Here is a 17,261-nt window from a genome sequence, read left to right on the forward strand (position 1 = left end):
ACAAGTGGTCAACAGGACCAAACATATATGTGAGTACATGTCCTTTCAAACCAGAGTTATTGACATAATTTTAAGTGAAAGAATAGAAAGCAAATTACAATTGCCCCAAATACTTTCAGTTTTCCAGGTTAATGGCTATCATTTCAATCTGAAAACAGATGACAGGACCAAACATATACAAGTATATGCCCTTCCAACTTGAGCAAATGACATAATTTTCAGCAAAAGTAACTCTTTGAGACTTTTCATTGAAAATTTTCGTTTAAGCTTCTATAAAGCTTTGAACTAAATAGTATTATCATGTCTCAACACCATTAACAACTTGCTCTTGTGTTTTCAAAAGATGTTTTGATCAAACATATTTCTTAACAATTTTCAGTCATGCATGTCATTTTGACTCAAAAACACATTTTGACACAATCACAAGCATATCATATGTGACATTCGCGACAAAACGAGGTACACTATATTCATTACGTAACAAGTAAACGGTAAATCGGTTAATTCGTAGTGCTTAAACGAGTAACCGACCGATACTAATTATGACCGGTATACATACGGAGGGGTCATATACGAGTTATATATATGTTATAGAGGCTAATATATTGATATTTAGGCCCCAGTACATTTAAAACTCTTTAAACGAAAAAGGTTTCGTTTATCGATACGCTATAAGCTTAAACGCAATCGTTAATATCAAAACAAGCATTGTAGCATCCGTTAAGCCGAAAAAGATTTATAAAACACTTATATGACATGTTTTAAGCAATCCGTGAAAATATTTTGGAATTTTACAACGAGTCAGTACGTTTTTCTTATTTTACAAAAATAAGCTGAAAAACACTCGTTTTTGCGCTATTTCTCACATCCGAATTAATTTTTTTCGCCAAAAACCGAATCCGAAATAAATTTGGACTTGGGCTTTTGCGTTTGGGCTTGGAAATCCAGATTTTTGTGTTGAATAAGGCCCAAGGGAGGCCCATTAAGCACCCCGGCCGCAACCTTAGATATTATTGTTATTAGTGAGTTTGCTTAATATATAAGGAACTCTAGAATTATTTTTGTGTCCATCTTTCCAGAAAGTAAACGAGAGTTCTGCTGAGTTTACATAAACACTTTAACACCGTAGGTAATTTTCATTATTTCCACCATTTTTACTTGTTTTAATTAAATTTAACATCATATAAACATAGTTCAATTACTAAAAATCATTCCTAACCATATAAAAATCCTAAAAATGGTCCAAAAACATATTTTGACCATACACATGGTTAGGAATCAGAATCATACTCTTTTTGGGCCATAAACACAGATTAAAGGGTTTAAACGACGTTTTTACGGTTAGAAAGTTCGGTTTGAACCCAAAACCGAAACCCTAATTATCAAGGCTGTTACATGGATGATTTATGCTTGGTTTGATGTTATATGATATGTAGATATACTGAGTTTGAAACCCGAGACCCGGAGAGTCGTTTAAGCTAGCAAAACTCATCGAAAACCGACAAGGTAAACCCGTAACACTCGTTTAGGGGCTGTTTAGTATTAGGTTGTGACGTGCTTGTTTTTAGCTTGTGAAAACTTGCAGGGACATTAGGGATCATAAAAATGAGTCCCTGTTCATATTTGGTAATTTTTCGATAAACGGAGAATATTTGGTGAATTTATTTCCGTTTATGAGCGTTTATTTGGGAAAAATAGCTAAACATATTGAAAAATTATGAAACTTGGCTTTGGAGTTTAATATGTGATGGTAAGATCACTGGTAAAGTTTGGGGATCATTGGAAATGCCTAAGTATGGTTTGTGCAATCATGGTTTAACCGAATTTTAACAGCCGAAAAACGCACAAAAAGGCATTTTGTCAAAAGAGTTAGGTTCTGGAGATTTTGCAGGGGCTATTTAATAACATTGAGTCCATTTGTAAAAATTATCGGATTTTTCGGAGGTCGTTTGATATAAACGGGCCATTTATTACACGATTATAACCTATTAAATGAATTTTTATAAATAAATAATTAATCATAAAATTTCTGAAAATATTTTTATAAAATTCTCCATGTCTTAATGTATTTTTACAAAAATTTACATAATTTATATATAAGTACATATTTAGTTATGATTAATCAAAGATTTAAATTATAATTGTTTTAACGAAACCGGCAGTTTTGTGTTTAACGGACTGACTGGTATGTCAAAATGTCAAAAGTGGTCAAATATCATATTTTTGAATGATATTGATAAAAACGAACTTTTTACGAAAATTCCGGACAATTCGGGTGGATTGTGCGCGTTTTGTATAATCAAACCCGTGTAAAAACGGAAACGAACCCTGCGATCAAACCAGACACCGAAACCTTAAAATTCTTTCATAAATCAAATCATTTTATCAATCAATATATTTACTTAAGTTTATGTGATTTTACCTAATCCCGAAGCGTATAAACAATCAACTGGGCTAGGCTCGGGAAACGGTGAAACTGAGCCAAATCCAGTTTTAAACATTTCATAGTATACAACGTCACAATCTAAGACTATGGTTATGTTCTGGGCCTAACAGCTATACCCAGATTATCTATACAATCCGACTTAGCTTGAACACTGTACTAGTATTAACGATACAATACCATTTATAGGAATCAGGCTATAAACGAGGCATCTGACTTATTGATACGTAATTTCCGTGCGAACTACGATAAGGTGAGTTTCACGACCCCCACCTTCTAAACTGTTTTACGAACTTTTGGGGTGAAAAGCATGTTTACATATACTGATATACTTGAAAACGTGTGATGATGTGGATTATCTAAGTACTAACACTTGACAAGTCCCCACAAACACAAGTGATTAACTTCGTGCCGGTGACGTGTGGATAGTACTATCGGTTTGACAAACCCAACTGACAGAGCCGGAGGGGTATGCCGGAACATATGTAAACCCAGTTGCACATTGTCATTATATTTTTACATACTGCTATGTGGTGTTAGACATAGTACATACTTGGGGCAAAGTGGCTGTTAAATGCCAACGGGAGTGCATGGGCAGTGGAGGCCATGTGTTTTAGCTCGTTTCGGTTTCACTTGTGGCTTAGTATAATACATCATACACATACATATATACATACACACTGTAAACTTTACGAACTCGTGTACTGATTTCATTGATACTCGTGAAACTTGAAACTCACCAACTAGACGTAGTTGACCCGTTTTAACATGCTTTTCAGGTAAAGCAAAAGTGGAATGATTTGCTTACATGCTTTGTGTTAGAAGGAAAGTTGAATAGCTGTGAATAGACGCTGATATAATACTGAATAAGAAGCTCGTAAACCGGTTATGTGTTTTTCACCTAGTTTATAAACTTAGTACCTACCAATGTAATATGATGTAATTTAGCTGTTGAATCTCTTTATAAACAATGTGGTTGATACCAGTGTTATCTGTTACATTCCCGTATTACGCTTCCGCAACTACCTAGTCGGGGTGTGACATCATATTTAAATCTTAACCATAAATGATATTATCAAAATAAGCAGACTCCACTCTATTCATAGTCTAGCAAATCCAAACAACATCATCTGATCAGAATAAACACATATTCAAACATTCAATCATGACATCAGATAAGCATTTAATCAATTTTGACAATTCAAACTACTTATCATGACATCCTATCAGTCAACTGATAAACAATTATAAGCATCAATGATACCTAATTTGCAAAAATAATCATTTAAGCACATATCAGTTAACATCAAAAGTATCATAATCAAACATACACACACAACATTCACTAAGACTTTGAGAAAATAGTTAGTTTGCACAATCAAGCACACATCATCAATCAGACTTCATTAGTGTTGATCATGCCCAGAGTTTTCAGAAGAAAGTTGAACCTGGTTCTATCAAGTGGTTTGGTAAATAGGTCATCCAAATTATCACTTGTATCAACTCTTTTTACTTTAATTAAACATTTTTCACTACAATCTCTTATGAAGTGATGTCTGATTTCAATGTGCTTAGTCTTGGAATGTTGCACAAGATTTTTAACAATAAAAGATGCAACAATATTATCAATAAAGATTGGGGTGTTCAGAAAATTCAAACCATAGTCCAACATCTGATTCTGAATCTAGAGGACTTGTGCGCAGCAGGCAGATGCAGCAATGTATTCAACTTCTGCAGTTGAGATTGATACAGTTGTCTGCTTCTTGCATTGCCATGACACCAATCTATCACCCAAAAATTGACATCCTCCTGAAGTGGACTTCCTTCTCACAACTAAATGATCTTTTATATACACCCTGTAGGCTTTTGAGTGTGTAGAGTAGCCAACAAAGAAGAAATCCAAGGATTTAGCTTGAAATTTGTTTAAATAATCCTTGGTGTTCAGAAGTGAACATTTGCATCCAAAAGACTTGAGAAACTTGATATAGGGCTTTCTATTAAAGAAGATTTCATAAGGAGTCTTGTTGTGTCTCTTATTAAGAAGTACCATATTCTGAACATAGCATGCTGTGTTGATGGCTTCTGCCCAAAATGTAACTGGTAGATTAGCATCTGCTAGCATGGTTCTTGCAGCTTCAATTAGTATTCTGTTTCTTCTCGCTGCAACACCATTTTGTTCAGGAGTTCTAGGAGCTGAGAATTGTTGAAGTATACCCTTTTCAGCACAAAATTCTTCAATAACTCCATTCTTAAACTCAGTACCATTGTCACTCCTCATCACTTTAACCCTTTTATCCAGTTGATTCTCAATCCTGGTTATACAGCCTTTAATGAACTCTGCAGTCTCATCTTTTGTACTCAGGAAATAAACCCAAGTATATCTTGAATAATCATCAATGATCACTAGACAACATCTTTTTCTTCTTATGCTTGGGACACTCACAGGACCAAAAAGATCCATGTGAATAAATTCAAGCACTTGATCAATTGAATTGATGAGTTTTGTCTTATGAGAAGACTTGTGCTGCTTGCCCTTTTGGCATGAAATACAGTTATCATCCAATCTGAACTCCATTGTAGGTAGGCCAATTACGAGCAAGGTTAAAATATAAAGTAAAACTATCCTAAGAAGTGTAAGAAGAGGTTTTTACCCGTAAAAAAATAAAACACACTGAACAAAAAACACACTGAACTAACAAAATAAAACACACCGAACAAAAAACACACTAACAATATCCACCATCAGATGATCAAATCCAACGCCCGATATTACTTCTCACATTTCTTACAAATAACTCACTTCTATTCTATCCTCACCCGGCCAATTACATGCTCACCCTTAACAAGTTTGTTCATGTTCTTCAGATTCACATGACATAGTTTCATATGCCACAATTTTGACTCATTTTCAGTGGCTTTAGAAACAAAATAGGTACCTCCCCTTGAAACAGCATCCTTCGTGTTAAGTTCATATCAATTGCCATTCCTTGGGGCCATCATCATGATCACGTCAGGAGAAATCACATATTCCGGTCTAAGAATGAAACATTGAGAATCATCAAATCCCACTTTATAACCATTGTCAAAGATCTGGGATATGCTCAAGAGGTTATACTGTAATCCCTCAACATAGAAGACTGTCAAATGTGACTTTCCCATTTGTTAAGATACTCTTTCCAACAATTCTTCCTCCATTCTTATCACTACCAAAGGCTACTGGACCTTCAAACTTCTCTTCATAGTTGGCAAGTGACCTCTTGTCACAGGTCATGTGCCTGGAACACCCACTATCCATATACCACACTTCATTCAGTGAAGTGGATGGTTCCTGCACATATTGAAAGAGATTGATTAGTTGGGTGATGAAGTGCAAGCTTTTTCAATTTGCATATCATCATATTCATTAACAGTGGCAGCGTTGAGAGTGAGTGTAATGGGTTCAGGATCATCATGAGTCAACTCAATATTGTCTGAATTATCAATTTCATAACCACATTCTCTTGAAGTTTTCACAAATGATGTTGGACATAGACAATCATCCAATACAGTGACACACTCATGGACTGCATAGTCAATTGATCTAGGATAGACTTTCACTTCAGTGTTCTTCTCCTCTTTAGCTTCAACCTTAGGTTTCCAAAGGAATCCTTGAGGTTCAAAACCATGTTTTAACAAGAACTTTTCATCACCAGTTAGTTCAGTTGGTTTCTTTCTTGAGAAAACATTTTCTTATCTTTATCAACATTCGGTGATCCTTGAGAATCATAAGACTTAACTGAATTTGTGTTATGTTTGGGGATAATTCTCAAAGGCTGAAAGTTCTTTTTGACAGCAGTTACAGACTTCTCAGGTGATTTGCTTCTTCTGAATTGTTCACCCACATGTATCCTTGGTTTAACATCAATTTTCTTTTCCTTCTGAACCTTCTCTGCAACTTTCTGAACATTTTCATGCAAAGTTTCCTTTCCACACACTTTTCCATTTCCCAGATATTCATCATACTTCTGTTTGAAGTTGAGCCTTTCATTGCAAGAATTAGTGTGGTGCCCATATTCATCACATTTTTTGCACCACACTTTTCCTTTGAATCTTTCATGATCACTTCTCTTCTTTAACCTCTCACTTGGTCTAGATGGTTTGACACCAATAGATTTCTGAGTCTTCAACCCATCAAAGTAAATTAAGAAAGGAACAAATTCTTCTATCTTGATATCTTGTCTTTCAATTTTGCCCTTTACAAAAATGATTTTCTTCAAGCTCAATGGTTCTTCATCTAGGCTTCCCTTATGCCTTGATTGTCTCTTCTCATACTCCTCCATGGTTTCAACTTCACCAATATCAAACACTTCATGGCTTGAGAAGACAGGGTAAACAGGAATGAAGTTGTCACTAATGACTGTTTCATCTGCCTTCTTCAGTTTCTTCTCTTCTGATCTCTTCAATAGAGTTCTTCTTGGAGGTCTCACAGCATTGTAACTAACCTTTTCCTTTCACATGTGTCAAAGGACACATGTTCTCTCTTCATTCTTTCATTCTGTTTCTTCATCTTTGGTGTCAGTGGTGGCAATAATGGAAGTTTGTCTACTGATTCTGGTTTCTTGATTCTTCTATTTTTTTCAGAAGCCTTGATTTCTTCATGTGTAATCTGATCACTTAACTCACTTAAATCATCTGCATTTAGATCATCAGAATCAAAGTCATCCTCGGAGACTTGTACACCAATAGACTTCTCTTCCGTTACATCCTCTTTAACCACAAATTCTCCTTCTTCATTCGCTTCTACCACCTTGTACATATCAATGAACTCTTTTTTGCCTTGAAACACATCTCTAAATTGTTGAAGATATCCATCTCTCTTTTCTTTGTCAGACTTGGGTAAAAAGTTGTTGTTGAATGGTGGAGGAACAACCTTATACTTATCTTCTTCTTTTACTTTGTTCATTATCCCACAGATGTTTCCTATAGATACCAAATTCTTTAAAAATTCATTTTCAACATGCAGCTTTGTGTTTTGAACATTCTCTTCAATAATTATCTTTTTCAAACCATCTATCTTAGTTATGTATCTCTGCTGAGCTCTGTAGCTACTAAGACAATCATCTTCCAAGACAATCATCACAGCTTTGTTTTCTAAAACACTCACTCTCTAGCTTGCCTACTTTTACAGTCAAAGCATCAATTGTTTCATGTAGATTAGTTAAAGAGGTTGAGTGTACCTGAGAAGATGATGTTACAGCCTATTTTTCAGCAATAGCCATAAATGCAACATTCGCACTTATGATATCATCCGCATGGTCACTCCAATCAAAATTCCCTTCATGTTGAATGGAAACAGCAACATTCCCTTGGTTTCTTGGATGATTGTCTCTGTTTGGACTATTTGGGGCATTTTGGTTGTTTTGATTGTTTCTTTGAAAGTTTTCGTTATGTGGCACAACTTGTTGATTGTTCATTGGAGCTTGCTGGAAGTTGTTGAAATTGGAATTATTTTGGTAATTGTTGGGGTTGTTGTTGTTGAAATTGTTGTTTCTATGTTGGTTCTGTTGGTATTGCAGCTGATTTCTTGGCTGGTTCTAGAACTGATTCATCTGAAAGTTTCTAGGTTGATTGCATCCTCTAGCAAAATGACCAAGTTGTTGGCAATTGTAACAAATTGATTTAGACTTATCAAAACCAATCCTCTCATTAGGCCCTGATATAAGTGATCTACCAGTCCTGTTGTATAGCCTTTTTCTTCTTAGAGCCAACATAGCAGCCTGCCACTTGATGTCCATGTCTTCATGATCATCTGCATCTATTTGTTCCAAGTCATCTTGGATGACACTTGTGTGAATCAAGTTCTTAGCAACAAATGCATTATATGATTCTGTAAACATGGAGAATAGAGCTTGAGTATCATTCCCTTGAGCATTGCTTCCATTCCCATATGGAATATGTCCATTTGTCACTGGGACAGATTTATGGTCATCAATTAGTTGGATATTGAATCTTGACTTGCTGCCTTGGTTACTTGAACTCCCACCAATGAAAGATTTAGGTGTTTCAACACCATGATCATTTGGTACTTCAATTATGGGAATCTGTTTTTGATTCTTTGTGGACAGATTTCCCATGGGTGCAATTAGGGCATTTGACACATGAAAGCATGGCTTCTCCTCTTTGATCATTTCATTTTCAATCATCTCAATCTCAGCAGCCTGGAGGAAACAAATTACATCATCTGACTTAAGTGCTTCAAAGTTGGGTTTTTGAAGGATGAATTTGCTGGCTGTATACCACACCTTTGGCATTGAGTTCAGCAGCTTTGTGGTCAAATCTAGGTCTGTCATCACATGGTCAGTTGTTCTCAGGTCATTCACAATTGCCAAGAATCTTTCAAGAATTGACTTCAATCTTTCTCCATCCTTGTACTTGAATCTCTCAAGCTATTGCTTGAGCCTTTGTTTCTTGATATTCTTTAGCTCAGTGTTACCTTCAACATTTCAAGGATTGCATCATACATAGCCTTAGCTGTTGTGTGATGAGCAACCTTGGTTCAGATTTCCCAAGACAGTCCTAGCTTGATCATAGCTAAGGCCCTGTCATCTATCTTTCTCATACTGTCAGTCACAGCTTGATTGGGATTTGCACCATCAGCAACATATGGACCAGTCCTAATTGAGTTCCACATATCCACATCATTGTAACATACAGCTGCCTCAAACAGGACCTTCCATTTCATAAAATTCTCCTGCCCATACAGTCTAGGAATTTTTTAGTTGAAACCTCTTGCTCTTCAAAACCAGACATTCTGGTATTTTGAAAAGCAGAAATAGAGAAAAACAAAGTAAGAATCGAGTTTTGAAAATAATCTGATCTAAGAATCAAATCTTCAGATCTAATATCTCAGGTTCGATTGGAGCAAGATTAAGTAATAAATATGCAAACTTTAGTTGAAATAAGTAAAAGAAAACACCGGTAATTTGTAGATCTTGAAAAGAATGAGGAATAGAGCAGCTGACGTCAGACTTCAATGAAACAATGTTCTGCTTACGTCATCTTTCTTCTTCAGATCTTCAAATAGCAACAATTTCTTCACCCGAATCAGCAACGAACAAGCTCTGATACCACTTGTCGATCCCAGATAATCACTCACACTCACTATTAAGTCATAACTCACACAATAAATGTGTCGATAAGAGAGTTAATGACAATTGCTATTTTTGGTAAGAAAACTGTTTGTTAAAGGCGGAATCAGAAACCAACCGATTTGTTGCTAGAGGATTAATAAAATGTAACAGACACAAACAATTACCCAAAAGATTTCCTTTTATATAAATGATTCATACAAATGATAATCTATTAGGGTTTCTTGTTTGGAAAGTTTTATCCGTACAATCCTAGGACAGCTGTCACACTCAATATCAGAGAATATTCGCTGAGAGAAAAGTGGCTAATCCGCAGTAAGCGTGCCCTAAATTATTCTATTTATAGGCCTGCCACTACCTGACAGCTGTCCCATCTTCTAGAAACCCAAATGATTAAGACATATTCAAATTACATATTCAGAAATATACTAAGTGTAAAAACAGGTCTTCCGGGTAGACTTTGTAATACTTGTCTTCACCAAGTAGGCATTGTGCCTTTGTCTTCTACGAGTAGATCTGGTAACCTTGAAGTGTACTCGGGAACATTTCTCAGGTAGACTTTACTTCGAGTATTTTCCAAAGAAAATACTCACCTAACAGACTTCAATCTTCTTGATCATATCAAACTTTGCCCGATATAATCTTACGAGCAAACTTGTTCTTCAGAGATACTTTCAACTCTTTGCTAGTGAATAACTTATTAGTAAAGCCAAGTGTGCTGGTAACACTGTAGCTTACTCGGTATTGAACCTTGCCCGACGAAGTGCTTAGGATAATTCTTTTATCTTCCATCAAGCTTGCTCGGACCACTGTTTTATTAATGAATACCTTGCCCGATCTTCCAAATACTTGGCTTCAAGAGCTTGGTTAGCCAAGAGCCTACTCGGAAGTAAACACTGCTTGGCTGTGAAGAACAACCTTGCTAGACATAGTGAACCCTACTCGGATTGACACTAAAGAAGACTTCTAGAAGATAACCCTGCCCAAAGGACAAAATACCTTGCTAGGTCAAGTAAACCTTACCCGGGAATCAAAGTGTGCTCGAATTCCAAACTTAGCAATTTCTGAGGAGGTTGAGAAGATTCCAATCTTCCTTATACTTCTTTTAGGTCAAATATTTGACTTAACATGGTTGAACAGTTTCTCCTCAAATACTTCCCGCCTGATAAAACTGCCTAATACCAAGCCAGCATTACCGGATTCCGGACCGATGATGATGAATCATTACACGCAACATGGGAGAGATACAAAAGTCTTTTGAGAAGATGCCCACACTATGGACTGAACGTATGGTTGCAAGTAAAAACTTTCTTTCACGCAAAATCCATTCAAAACAAACAGGCCAACCAAGTCGCCGGTGGAAACCTGGGATCCAAATCACCTAACGAAGCATTTGAAGTCACGGAGAAGGCAGTAAATAAGAGTTTCAATTATAAGCCACCAAGATCTACACCAACACATAAAGGATTGCACCACGTCTATTCCAACACTCTTGTCACCACACAGCTTGAAGCCCTTTCTAAAAAATTCAAACAACTTCAAGCTGAACTATCAAAAACCAAAATCACCTATGACACATGTGGGGGAACTCATAATACAATTGATTGCAAACAAGTCGTTATGGCCATGGAAGAAGTCGACTTCAATTCCCGTCAAAACAATGCTTTCAGTAACAACTACAATCCAGGATGGAGAAACCACCCGAATTTCAGTTGGAAGGAAGGAGGTAACACTCAAACCCTACCCGGATTCGAAAAGAGACCGATGAATCAATCCTTCCAGCCTAAACCACAATTCCAAGACCAAAGTTCCTGTAGTCATCAGAATCCAAGCTACTCAAAAATCGAAGAAATGCTGATCCAAATCATGACCAAAACAAACGAAGCAAAAAAGAAGGCCGACTCAAGAGCTGTTGATATCAGCAGGGAATTGTTGAAGCATGAAGCTGATCTAAAAAGTCAACAAGCATCACTACAGAATCTAGAAACCCAAATCGGACAATTTGCCCGACAATTATTGGAAAGACCACCTGGCGCTCTTCCAAGCAACACAATCACCAATCTGAATGTGACAGCTAATGTTGTTACCCTCAGAAACAGCACAACCACTGTTGCCTCACCAACTTCAGAACTAGTTATAGAGAAGGAATCCCCTGACAAAACACAGGATGTGTTGATTCCAAAAGGCACCGTACAACCTAAGGAACCAATCCCAACCTATGTTCCACCTATTCCATACCCTGTACGGTTGAAGTAGGAGAGATTGGAAGCTCAGTACGGGAAGTTTTTAGAAATTTTCAAACAACTCCACATCAACATCCTCGAAGCCATTGCTCAAATGCTGAAATATGCCAAGTTTCTCAAAGAAGTGCTGACAAACAAGAGGAAGCTGGAGGAGCTATCACATATCACCCTGAGTGATGAATGTTCAGCGGTCCTCCAAAACACGCTGCTACCAAAAATGACCGATCCAGGGAGCTTTACTATCCCTTGTCTCATAGGAAATTTGTCTGTTAGCAATGCCCTGGCCGAACTAGGAGCTAGTATTAACTTAATCTGTTATGCGCTTTTGTAACCCGCATGAGCATTCAGTTAGCTGAGCGATCCGTTAAATGTTCTCGGGGCATTGTTTAAAACATGCTTGTCAAGATTGACAAATTTGTTTTCCTAGTAGATTTTGTAATTCTAGATATGAAGGAAGACAAAAGTGTACCTCTGATTTTAGGAAGACCCTTTCTAGCCACTGCAAAGGCTATCATTGACGTTTGCTCCGGAAAGCTAACTCTCAGGGTTAGTGACGAGGCTATCACTTTTGACATAGGAAAATCTAGGCGACATCCGGAACATCACCATGAAACATATTATTGTGTTGACATCATCGATTCCATCGTGAGTTGCTATGTGTGGAAATCTTCCATCTACACCCCATTAGAAACAAAGATATTAACTGATGTAAACATTAAACCCACCTTAGAACACGATAATCTCAATACTATCGATAACTGTCAAGAAACATCAGAAGTAGTATGCCAGATCACCGAACATAATGAAAAATCAAAAACATCAATCGAAGAATCACCAACCTTAGAATTAATAGAACTCCCAATCCGTCTCGAATATGCCTTTCTAGAGAAAGACTCTCAACTCCCAGTAATTATTTCATCTTACCTTTCTAAAGAAGAGAAAGACGAACTTCTTAAGGTTCTCAAAAACCATAAAAAGGTCATCATGATGTGTTGTAAAACACACTTACTTTTCGTACCTTTTTACCTTGTTTTAAGTGCTTAATAGTATAATAAATAAGAGTTATGGCTTGTTTTTGCATTATCTTACAAAGATTGATAATTGATTGTAGGTTATGAGTTTTAAGGGAGAAAAGTTTCAAGTTTGAAGACTCTGGGGGCCTTTTTGATCAATTTTGAAGACTACAACTCAAGGCCCGACTCAAGCCCACAAGATCAAAGCCTTACATGATATTATATAAGATTATTAACAAAAAAAACAAACCCTAACCAGCCCAAATCCCGAAATCAACACCCCCTTTACCAAGAAAATTCGTTTTTTTGCAATTGGCAGCCAAGAAAGAAAGAAAAAGTTGTGTGGAAGCTTTGTGGCAGCTAGAGGAAGAAGAAGAAGGTTAAGGGACACTTTGGACAGCAGCTAGGGTTGTTATTAATCAATAAACTTAGCCCCAATTGGTAGTAAACAATGTATAAACTTTACTTTCTTGTTCAAGGTTCATACTTGTTGAATTGATCTTTAAACTTGAATTGTTTTGCAATTGAATTGAAAATTGAGTTGTGCTTGATTGATATTGATTATTGAATGAGTTTAATTATGTTTTGGTTGAGTTTTATGGTGTTTACTTTGATGTATAGCTGTTGTCCAAAAATAATGTTAGGCTAAACTTGTTAGTTCTACCTAGGTTTGATGAATATTATTAGGTTTTAATAAGTAATATGGATTGTTTGATCATCATGACTAGATTATTTAATGAAAGTTTGGGTTAACATTGAATTAGGTTGTGTTTAGTGGCTGTGATTTGATTAATTATACTCATAAACCCTTTGCATTGATTGATTGAATTAGTTTTGATTGATTGTTGCTTGTTTGACTCTTTACTTTGTGTCTAGAGATTGTTTGCGGTATGATCAACCATAGGGTTTAGTTGGGAATGTTAATTGGTTAAATTCAGCGGGTAGGCACCTTCTTAAAGACCGAGACGTGATAGGAAGTAAGGTTGTCTCATAGCTTTTACTTGTTAGGATTAGGATCGCGCGAGAGCGGGTTCGGTTCTTGTCGGGTTTGTGTTTGTTAGCGATTAGTTGATCTAGTTTAAGTTAAACCAAATGGTTCCTCTATCCTTGGTTACGTAGTATTCGTTTCCATTAGGGTCGTGTATCGGTGAGACCGAGAGGAGAGTCGACATTAGAACACTTTAGCAATTTGTTTCCCGGTTTGTTTTTAAAATAAACTAAGTGTAAGTTCGGGTGTGTTAGCGAGACTGAGAGGTGCTCTAGCTTTCTTGAGTGAACCTTAGTTGTGTTATCCTTAGATACCAGTGTCGTGAGATTATTCAATCCAATAGCTTGTTAAACCTTCAATAGGATTCTTACCTAGGTAGACGTTTTCTCCATTGTTAAGTCTCATTCTTAAAGTTTCGTTAAGTCTTTTTAAGTTTAGTCTTTTAATTTAGTTAAAGTAAGTTAGTTTAAGTAGTTTAATAATTAAAAATCAATTTAAAAATATTATTCTTAGGAAAGTCTTTTCTAGGATCAGTGATTATAAACGTTTTCACGTGTCCTCGTGTTCGATGCTCGTACTTCCTTAGTTCTATAGTACTTACGATCGGTACACTTGCCGGTTGTGTGTAGTTTTATTAAGAAAATCCGTTTTATAAATTTAAAGCTTAGTTGTGAGTTCCGTAGAAAGAAACATCCTTTAAACACACATCACATCGCATAAAAGATCATGGATATCAAAGGCATCAGCCCATCCTTTTGTACTCACAAAATCCTCATGGAGGAAGAATACAAACCCGTGGTCCAACATCAAAGACGTCTCAATCCCAGCATGCAAGATGTGGTGAATAAGGAAGTAATAACACTCCTTGATACCGGATTAATCTACCCAATCTCATATTCACCATGGGTTAGTCTAGTTCAAGTAGTACCCAAGAAGGGAGGAATGACAGTTGTAATGAACGAGAAGGACGAGCTAATACTAATGAGGACCATCACAGGCTGGCTAGTTTGCATTGACTACCGGAAGCTTAATGACGCCATAAGAAAATATCATTTTCCACTTCCTTTTATCGATAAAATGCTTGAACGTTTATCTGGAAAAATGTTCTACTATTTTCTTGATGGATTATCCGGATACTTTCATATTCCCATTGCCCCTGAAGATCAGGAGAAAACCACCATTACATGTCCGTATGGAACCTTCGCCTACCAAAGAATGCCATTTGGCCTATGTAATGCTTCGGCCACCTTCCAACGTTGTGTGGTGGCCATCTTTCATGAGATGATCGAACACTCTATGGAAGTTTTCAAGGACGACTTCTCAGACTTTGGAGTCTCATTCGATCAATATCTAAATAACCTAGACAAAATGTTAGCTAGGTGTGAAGAAGTAAATTTTGTACTTAACTAGGAAAAATGCCATCTTATAGTTAAAGAAGGCATTGTTCTCGGTCACAAGATATCTCAAGAAGGATTAGAAGTTGATAGGGAAAAAATAGAAACTAACCCTAAACTTCCGCCACCAACTTCAGTCAAAGTCATTAGAAGTTTTCTAGGTCATGCAGGATTCTATCGTCGTTTCATAAAATACTTCTCCAAAATTGCTAGACCCATGACCAAACTTCTGGAGAAAGACACACCATTCGTCTTCTCTGAATAATGTGTCGAATCATTAAACACGCTAAAGGACAAACTTGTCAACGCACTAATCATGACTACACCCGATTGGACCCTTCCATTCGAAATCATGTGCGATGCAAGTGACTTTGCAGTTGGAGCCGTACTCGAACAACGCAAAGAGAAACATTTACCCAATTTACTATGCTAGTAAAACTCTTAATGATGCACAAGAAAATTATACCACAACAAAAAAAGAGTTACTAGCAGTAATTTTTGCCATAGAAAAATTTAGAAATTACCTAGATCTTTCCAAAACCATAGTTTACACCGACCATGCCGCCATACGATACCTCTTCAACAAGCAGGATGCCAAACCAAGACTCAAACGTTGGATTCTCTTACTCCAAGAGTTTGACATAGAAGTTAAGAACAACAAGGGAGCAAAAAATGTGGCAGCAGACCATCTTTCACGCTTAGAATGCCCAGCTTCAGAAGAACAACAGAAAGAAATTATCAAAGATAATTTCCCACATGAAGGTCTAATGCATATCCAAGAAGTCATGCAAGAGAAAGATGAAAGTCCTTGGTTTCCGATTTTGCAAACTATTTAGCTTATAAAATCCTAAGAAAAGGGCTAACTCATCAACAGTGGAAGAAGTTCTTTTCTGACCCTAAGTTCTATTTCTGGGAAGATCCATACTTGTTTAGGATAGGTGCCGATCAGGTTGTTCGTAGGTGTGTATCAGGAAAGGAAGCCTTGGATATCCTCAAACAATGCCATGAAGGACCGACGGGTGGACACCACAGTACTGCCACCACGGTTGGGAGAGTGTTTGATGCAAGATTTTTATGGCCCACCATATACAAGGACACACATGCTTTGATCCAAGCATACGATGCTTTTCATAGAGCCGGAAACATATCAGCCAAAAATAAGATGGCTCAAAAGGGCATTCAGATATGTGAAGTCTTTGATGTATGGGGAATAGATTTCATGGGCCCATTTCTAAACTCACTCGGAAACAAGTACATCCATGTAGCAGTCGACTACGTGTCTTAATGGGTAGAAGCACAAGCTCTTCCCACGAATGACGCTCGAGTAGTTGTACGTTTTCGGAAAAAGTTATTTTCATGCTTCGGTACTCTGAAAGCCTTAATTAGCGACAGAGCTACTCACTTCTGTAACGCACTAATGGACAAAGTCTTAGCATGATATGGAGTCTACCACCGACTAGCAACACCATATCACCCTCAGACTAGTGGGTAAGTAGAAGTCTCGAATCGGGGAATTAAGAGGATCCTTGAATGAACTATAGGAATGAATCGCAAAAATTGGGCAAAAGGATTAGATGACGCTTTATGGGCCCTTATGACGGCCTCCTACAAAAACCCCATACGAAAAACACATTTCCAGCTCATTTATGGAAAAGCATGTCATCTACCCGTAGAACTAAAACACAAAGCTTATTGGGCTCTCCGAGCAGTGAATTTTGATCAAAAATCCGTCAGTAAAAACCGGGAAGATCAGATTCACGAGCTAGAGGAATTAAAAACACTGGCCTATGAAAACTCCTGGTCTTATAAAGAAAAGACTAAATGTTTACATGACGCACATTGAAAGGGAACAAGAAGTTTTAAATTGGCGATCGAGTATTGTTGTAAAACACACGTCTACGTCTTTTCCCATGAAAACTGAAATCCCGCTGGACAGTTCCATACTTAGTCAAATCAGTTTTTGACTATGGGACAGTTGAGATCTCAAATTCTAACGGCCACAAGTTCAAAGTCAATGGACATCGGTTAAAACCATATATCGATGGCCCATTCG

This window comes from Bidens hawaiensis, unplaced genomic scaffold (genome assembly GCF_021521415.1).
Source record: "Bidens hawaiensis isolate Kalapana, Puna unplaced genomic scaffold, B.hawaiensis_p1.1 tig00036807_1, whole genome shotgun sequence".
NCBI lineage: Eukaryota > Viridiplantae > Streptophyta > Magnoliopsida > Asterales > Asteraceae > Bidens > Bidens hawaiensis.